The following is a 9,102-nucleotide window of genomic DNA, read 5'->3' on the forward strand; positions in this document are numbered from 1 at the left end:
TGCAAAACACCTCTGAGGGAGGGCGACTAAAGTACACTGTCGACCCTTTTATGCAAAAGTAAACTGTCCTTGACTCTCTGGAGTCATGTTTATGGAGAAGGCACCAATTAAGTTCATCATGCAGTTTTCTGTAAGTCACAGTTATCTATTAAGTGCCACTGGCTCCTCTTCATTAGTCACACTGGACATCTGTAGGGCTGTGTGCAGGGGACCATCCTTCTTCACTCTCCGCAAACAGTCTGTTCAATCTCCCTAGAATGTATTCTGGCACGGGAGAAGGTTGTTTTGCTGTACACAGGCAGCTTAACCTCTACACAACCGGGCTTGGACATCTGCCCAGAAAGCTGCAGTCCACATTAGCAAGTTCATCCTGCAGTCCTTGGTCCTCCCAACCAGGGTTTCAGCCAGGCCTCAGTCAGACGACTCCTCTCCAGGAGAGTCTAAAAATCCTGAAGGCTCTCAGGTCCAGGGACAGTGTCTTCCCTCCGCCCTCTCCTGTTAACCCTGTGTACCAGTTACAGGACCTTGCCATCCTTGTCTCTTGCTGCCCTTTGGCTTTAAGCTGCCAGCCTAAAACAGCCAGGACTGCAGCTAGAAACAACTTTGCATATTGCAGAGCACTCTGGAGGCTGCAACCTGGGCATCAGGCCCCCGCCTTCCCACCTGTCCCCTTTGTGGCAGAGCAGCGACCAGGCCTCTCCCAGAGGAGTGCACTGGAAGGGGACATCTGCCCCTCCTCTCCCAGCAGCAGCATCAGACACTGGCAGCTGCTGTTGTAGTTCTGAACCCTTTGAGCACATTTGCAAACAGGGAACTTTCACGAGCTCCATTGCTGGCTGCTTTCACAGATCCCAGGGCTCACGGATTGTCTCCCTTTAACCAGCAAACCAAACACTTAAGTCTTTCAGTGCGTGTTGTAAAGCAGTTATAACTCACTGGGCAGCAACGTGGGTGTCGGGTCACTGGCATCCCCGGCTTCTTGCTGCAGCTTCTGCTTCTCCAGGTGGCTACAGGCAGCTTGGGTGTGTATAGCAAATGGCACTGATTGGATTTCTCCTATTAGTCTTCCTCAGTACTTTGATATAAGTTATTTACCCTTTGTTTAGGGAGGCAAAATGCAAATTATTTACTTTTCCTGGCTTACTGGCCTGTATTATTTAATTAAATTCCTTTTAATATTTCTCTTCTTCTTCTGATTACATACATAACCTTTATAAATTTTATATTTATAAACTAACCTTTAAACCCTCTTTCTATGTCCTTCAAAAATGCATAATCAGCCCTAACCGGTTTGGCTCAGTGGATAGAGCGTCAGCCTGCAGACTGAGGGGTCCCAGGTTCGATTCCGGTCAAGGGCATGTACCTTGGTTGTGGGCACATCCCCAGTGGGGGGGTGTGCAGAAGGCGGCTAATCAATGTATCTCTCTCATCGATGTTTCTGGCTCTCTATCCCTCTCCCTTCCTCTCTGTGAAAAATCAATAAAATATATTTTTTTTAAAAAATGCATAACCATACCTCAGACCTTCCATTAAGTATTTTTACTTTAATATTCTTTCTTTTTGCTATATCTTCAGTAACTTGTACTGGCTTTTTCTTTAAAATGTATTAGAATTCCTTATTCTTAGAAACCTCAATCCTTCAATGACTACCAAAAAGTAAACAGTCAGCATTTCTTAGATTAACATTTATGAACATACTTTAAATATACTTTTGCTTTCAAGAAAATATACCTTCAACAAAGTACAAGAGACCTTCTGTGATAAAACTAAGAGCAGGCAAATTAAAACGTGTAACATTATATTAATTTTCTGTTTTTGCCTTTCTTATTTTGCTAGGCTCGGAGCCAGAAACCTCCTGCTCCTTTGTTTAAAGTGAAAAGACTTCTTTTTTTCTTCCTCAGTTTTTATCTTTTCCCCTCTACCCCTCCCTTGTTTCATTAACCATTCCCTCCATCCTTGGCAAGAAGAGATAACTGTAAATAACTCTTTGTTTAAATTTCCTTGAGATTTTTATGACTTTACAACTCTTTTGCAAATAGTTAACTTTAGAACTTTTTTTTTTCTTCTCTCGTTTTGCCTCATGAGTAGTAAACTTGCCTGGGTTGCAATCTTTACAAATTTTATACCTTTAAATTAATCTTAGAATTTTAAAATTTTAACCCCACATAACAAAATCATAAATCAGGAAAGAGCAAATTAAAGTCTCTACTGTACAAACATAGTCAGAAATTTCATTAGCTAAGCGGGCTAATTCCCTCCATGATAGAGAGCAAGAATGACCTTGAGAAAAGAATTCTTAGCAGCTGTTTGGGACACCTGCAGTCTGTCACAGTGTTCTGCCTCACCATACACAATTAGGCTTCCCCCTAGAGCGGGGTTTGCCCTATCTTTAAACAAATTAAACAACAGAAAGAGATAACAAATACTCTCATGTGTACAAACAGACAGCACAAAGTAGCTTTTGCTTCAACAGACTCTCACACTTACAGTCATACACCAGACGGTCTGAGTTTTGACTTTCACCCACAGAAAGCCCCTGAGGCAAATATTTTGCCTAAGTATTGTTCAGCTACTTTTTCTGCCCCTAAAGGCATGCCTGAACTTGGACTGCACTTTAGTAGACACTCACTCAGAGTTTAAACAGTCCACCCGGTTCCTGACTGATTTACCTGAGGAAGTGGTATGACTTCCCGGGAGGTGATCAAGCTCCCCTTCCACTCTCTCAGAGTGGGCCTGACTGCCTGGGGCCCCTACCTTACCGTTTCTGTCGACAGGTCCAGAAGTGTCCATCCACTTTCTCCAGATGCTGGCCAGGTCCTAGGCTGAGGTCTGGGAGTGCCCGGAGTCCCCCGGTTCAATTCTGCTAAATCAGCAGAGTGGTGCCTCCCAGAGGCCCATCTGGTGCCTGTGGGCCCCAAACCCAGCCCACTCACTGGATGCCATAAAGACCAGCACAGTTGGGCTTCCTGGTCAGGGAACCAGATGTTACAGAAGACCGGAGAAAAACCAAGCAACACTTAGAGCAGTGATGGGCAACCTTCTGAGCTTCGTGTGTCAAACTTCGCCAAAAAAACAGCATAACTCGGGTAGTGTGTCACTTTGAGGAAAAAAACATTATTTCACAAATGTTTCATCCTCAGGAGCAGCAAATGTTTCATCCTCGGCATGCAGCCGCCTCAGCGGCCGTGTGTCATCAGAAATGGCTACGCGTGTCAGTGCTGACACGCGTGTCATAGGTTCGCCATCACTGACTTAGAGAAATGGAGTTACACAGATTAATTACGCCGGCGGGCTCAGAGCAGAATCTCTCTCTCAAATTCTGAGCAACAACATGAAGGAAGCTGTCCCTTTTTATATCTTTACCCGTCCTTTGTCACCCAAATATGGGGTTTTCCGGTCCCCTTTGCAAGTTCTTAAAGAGCCCCATGTGCTGGGGCTTTGAGACCTCAACTAAAGGCCTGGCCTGGCGCCAGCACTGATAACTTCATCTGGGAATGGTTTATGGCCTCTAAAATGGGAGTAAACAGGTCTTGTAGGACCAGACAATTATAGGAGCAGTGACTAGATTCAGATTGCTAGCCCCCAAAAATGTCTCTTTTTCCCCATCAATTTATGTAATTAGTTGCTTTAAAAAAAAAAAAAAAATATATATATATATATATATATATATATATATATATATATATATAATTGATTTCAGAGAGAAAGGGAAAGGGAGAGAGAGATAGAAACATCAATGATGAGAATCATTGATTGGCTGCCTCTTGCAAGCCCCATACAGAGGATCGAGCTTACAACCTAGCCATGTGCCCCGAATGGGAATCCAGCCATGACCTTCTGGCCAGGAATTAGTTGCTTTTTATATGTTCCATGACCGAGGATGGAACCTGCAACCGTGGTGTATCAGGATGATGTTCCAACCAACTGAGCTACCAGGCCAGGGCTTGTACTATGTTTTTAGTCTCCTTATATCTGGAGCTATTCCTCCCCTACTTTTTTTGTCTTCTTTGACACTGTTGTTTTGAAGGGTATGCACCAGTTGTTTTGTAAAATGTAATTTGTGAGGAGATAGAATGCCTTTATGACCATGTATATATTTGATAAGTATGTTTATGCATTTTTGAATGTTTACTTTATTCAAAGGCTTAAATATTTAAGAAATATGTAATTGGCTAGGAATCTGTATAAGAATTCTAAAAACCTTTGGAAGAAAAAGGAGAAAAAGTAAATAGACCAGAGTATGGAAAATAAATCAATAATGATGAAGAATAGAACATTAAGGAGAGAGAAGAATGTTAGCAACTGAGAACAAGAGCGGAGAAAAAAATGGGGGGAATGTGTGTTTAGCACTGTGATCCCTATCAAGAATTTTGACCCTGTTCTCATACCTCTCATTATCTTGGTCCAAATATACCTTTCATGGTTATAAAAATGCTCAAATAAATATTTGTATATAAACAAACAATTTGTCACAACAGGCTTTGGAGAGAATCTGCTTATATCTTTCAAGTATGTATCCTCTCTAATAAAATGGTAATATGCAAATTAACCATCACGCCGCTACATAAGCCACGCCCACCAGCCAATCAGGGAAAGTATGCAAATTAACCCCAATCCAAGATGGCTACAGCCACAGAGAGCAAGGTTTCCCAGGTAACAGAGGAAGCCAAGCTTTCCATAGCCGTTGCAGGCCTAAGCCTCCACTCAAGCTACAAAGTTTCAATAGTAGAAGGTAAACAAATTCAAACAAATGGCGGCAGAATGGAGCTTGAGAGAGCAGGCCAGGGTTGCCGGCGGCAACAGGGGAAGCAAAGCTTTCCGCACACCCTGGCCCGGCTCACCCGCTTAAGGCTACAAAGTTTCAATTGTAGAAGGTGAATTAACTGCCACAGAAATGGCTGCCGGAGCCCCAGGCTTGGCTCTGCTCCAGGCTACAAAGTTTCAATTGTAGAAGGAAAATAAATTCCAGATACCAGGGCCTCCCCTTGGGTTGCCAGGGGGCGTGGCCGGCCTGCAAACCACCACAGGCCCCTCTCTCAGGCCGCCCCACACCCCAAGGGAACCCCCACCCTTATCTGTGACACCCTTCAGGGCAAACCAGCTGGCCCCCACCCCTGTACCAGGCCTCTATCCTATCTAATAAAAGAGTACTATGCAGATTGATCATCACTGCAACACACAATATAGTTGCCCCCATGTGGTCAAAGATCCTGCCCCCATGTGGACACAAGATGGCCACCACAAGATGGCCAGCAGGAGAGGGCAGTTGGGAGGCACCCGGCCTGCAAGGGAGGGCAGTTGTGAGGAACCAGGCCTGCAAGGGAGGGCAGTTGAGAGGGACCAGGCTTGCAAGGGAGGGCAGTTGGAGGTGATCAACCCTGCAGGAGAGGGCAGTTAGGGGTGACCAGGCTGGCAGAGGAGGGAAGTTGGGGGCAAACAGGCTGGCAGGGGAGCAGTTAAGCATCAGCCAGGCTGGCAGCAGAGTGGTTAGGGGGTGATCAGGCTGGCAGGCAGAAGTGGTTAGGGGCAATCAGGAAGGCAGGCAGGCAAGCAGTTGGGAGCCAGCAGTCCTGGATTGTGAGAGGGATGTCCGACTGCCCGTTTAGGCCCGATCCCACCAGGATCGGGCCTAAACGGGCAGTCGGACATCCCTCCAGGAGTCCCAGATTGGAGAGGGTACAGGCTGGGCTGAGGGACAACCCCCCACCGTGCACGAATTTCGTGCACCGGGCTTCTAGTTTAATCATAAGCATCTATCATTGTCCTAACCACCGTACAAGTGCTAAGGCTGAGAAGAAAGAAGCTATTCATTGATTCTAAGAAGTATATGAGAAGTACAGATGCTATTCGGATTTGGTGCATTCTGTGCACAGGGGGCAGCTCTTCTGCCAATAATCCTCCACAAAGCTCCTCTGGATGATTGAGAACAATGTAGCAATTTTCTACTTCCAAACAACTTTGACCAGACGTCCAAAAATATAGGCAAATGAAAAGTGTATTAAACAACTTGATATTACTTGTGATTTAAAGTTAGTTGTTGATATGATATCATCACACTATAAAGTTCACACATAAATGCCATTTTGCCCTGTGATTTTAGTTTGAATTCATTAAGAAACAGTATTAAGTTTGCAAGAAAAGTTAATTTCTAAAGTCATTCAGTGTTTGATTATTGTAGTTGAAGGCAGTTCTCATTTAGAAAAATAATTTTTAAAGTATTTTTTATTAATTTTTAGAGAGAGAAAAAGGGAGAAGTCTAGAAATAGAAACATCAATAAGAGAGAAACAGCTGGTCTATTTACTTTTTCTCCTGTACGCTCCCTACTGGGGATCGAGCCCAAAACCTGGGCATGTGCCTGACTGGGAACCATTGAGCCACACCGGCTGGGCTCATTTAGAAAAAATTTCATCTCAGCTCCAAGATGAAAAAAAATTGCAGTAAGACTTTACTACCCCCAAGCCACCAAACTGATGTGTGGAAGTGCAAGTCAGGATATTGAGCTTCTATTTCTGACCCAAACTCACCAAACCAATGATTTAGAAAAATTTTTATTGATTCTAGAGAGAGGAAGGTAGAAAGGAACACAGATCAGTTGCCTCCTATACAGTTGCCTCCTATACATGATCAAACCCACAACCTGGATATGTTCCCTGAACAGGAATCAAACCTGACACCTTTTATTTTATTTTATTTTTTAATATATTTTATTGATTTTTTTACAGAGAGGGAGGGATAGGGCTAGAGAGTTAGAAACATCAATGAGAGAGAAACATCAATCAGCTGCCTCCTGCACACCTCCCACTGGGGATGTGCCCGTAACCAAGGTACATGCCCTTGACCGGAATCGAACCTGGGACCTTTCAGTCCACAGGCCGACACTATATCCACTGAGCCAAACCGGTTTTGGCCAAACCTGCCACCTTTTAATGTGAGGACAATGCTCCAACCAACTGAGCCACACTGGCCAGGGCTGAAATGATGAGTTTTAAGTCTATGAGAGTGAACAAAGTTCACTATTGACATTTGTTCACTAATACATATGGATTCAAATATTTTCCACAAAGTATCTGTTGATGATTAATACAATGAACACAGGTTTTAATCACCTTACATTTTACAGACTTTGTAAATTTGTCCACCTCAACTTTTTTCTTCTTCACATATATTTTTACCACCATTGGTTGCAACACTTGTGCAGCTTTGTTGCAGGTTCCATTTAGGGTTGTAATGAATTAGTGATTTCTCAACTCCTTTGAAATATTCTTGCCTGTGGTTGTTTCATGCAAATTATTCATAAGTCTAATTCTTCAGTAACTACAAAGTCTGCACTGGTTTCTGGAATAAACAGCAATAACTGAGCTGTATCAGTAACTTCTGCCAATTCATCAAGAACCAAGGAAAACCTCTCGAAATCACTTGCCTTTAAAAAAAACTGTTGATGTTTCTCCCCATTCTCAAGTCTTTGAACAACTGTTCTCACCAAAAGGCTAATATAATAGTCTTAAGCAAATTTTAAGTTTTGTTGTCCAAGGCAGAATTGAGTAGATTATATAAGTACTTACTTTCTATATCCTTTATAATGTACTTTTTTAAATGATAAAAAAATTTTATTTGGGTGGAAAATTACCATATTTCATTGCTTGACGAAGGTAAGTTCCACCACAGTGGAGTCTAAGCACCGTTACAATTTACTCATATGTCATTTGTGAACAATCACCAATTAACATGACTGACAAGGTGACCCAATGACTTGATTTCCTATTAGTCCCATTGACTACCAGTGATGGGCAACCTTTTGAGCTTGGTGTGTCAAACTTCGCCAAAAAACTGAGCATAACTCGGGTAGTGTGTCACTTTGAGGAAAAAACTAACTCCAAGACTCTAGTCGCAAATGTTTCATCCTCAGGAGCAGCAAATGTTTCATCCTCGGCATGCAGCCGCGTGTCATCAGAAATGGCTACGCGTGTCAGTGCTGACACGTGTGTCATAGGTTCGCCATCACTGGACTAAACCAACAGTCATTTCACATCATGCTGAAGAAGAAAAAGCACCAATATAGACTAACAAATGTCCACTCTTTGAGGTTTTTTGTGATTGAAATGTTTAATAGTTCTCTAGCTTGGCGTCTCTAATTCTGTTTAACAACTAACTTCATTTCTGTGCAGATCATGAACTAGCAAATGTCTTCTAACCCCCAAATACTTTTAAAACAAACCTGTATTTGACCACTTGGCTTTAAAAACCATTGGTTTGCACACTCTGAAATGTGTGTGTTTTTTTTTCATTCCAACCATGTCATAGATTTTTAAATGATGGAGAATTTCATGATCACCACTTGAATGCTTAGTAGCAGCCTGTGGTCTGTTATTTTGCATTGCAAATTTATAAAGAGGGACTTTGGAACTTCAGTCATGGCCATCCAGAAGATGGCCTTTCCCTCTGTGATTAAACCGATGTTTTTGGAAATACAGTCAAAGTTGTTTGGGGCCCCTTCTTCACTGCCACTGCATGAGGAGGCCTGGAACTTGTGCTTTCAGCCAAAGAACTTTAGTTACTATCAAGAGATCACCCCTCCCGCCAAAACCGGTTTGGCTCAGTGGATAGAGCGTCGGCCTGCGGACTCAAGGGTCCCAGGTTCGATTCCGGTCAAGGGCATGTACCTTGGTTGCGGGCACATCTCCAGTAGGGGATGTGCAAGAGGCAGCTGATTGATGTTTCTCTCTCATCGATGTTTCTAACTCTCTATCCCTCTCTCTTCCTCTCTGTAAAAAAAAAAAAGAGATCACCCCTCCCTTTTCTCCTTGGGTGGTTGCCACAGGACAGAGGCTGGGGCTCTTCCTGATAACTGAAGATCCTTTTCAGGGAAATCCATTCTGTTGGTGTTTCTTTTTTGTTGTTTGTTGTTGTTTTTACATTTTTATTGATTTCAGAGAGGAAGGGAAAGGGAGAGAGAGATAGAAACATCAATGATGAGAGAGGATCATTGATCGGCTGCCTCCTGCGTGTCCCCTCCTGGGACTGGAGCCCACAACCCTGGCATGTGCCCTGGCCGGGAATTGAACTGTGACCTTCTGATTCATAGGTTGATGCTCAACCACTGA

The sequence above is a fragment of the Cnephaeus nilssonii genome (assembly GCF_951640355.1).
Source record: "Cnephaeus nilssonii genome assembly, chromosome: 15".
NCBI classification, from domain to species: domain Eukaryota; kingdom Metazoa; phylum Chordata; class Mammalia; order Chiroptera; family Vespertilionidae; genus Cnephaeus; species Cnephaeus nilssonii.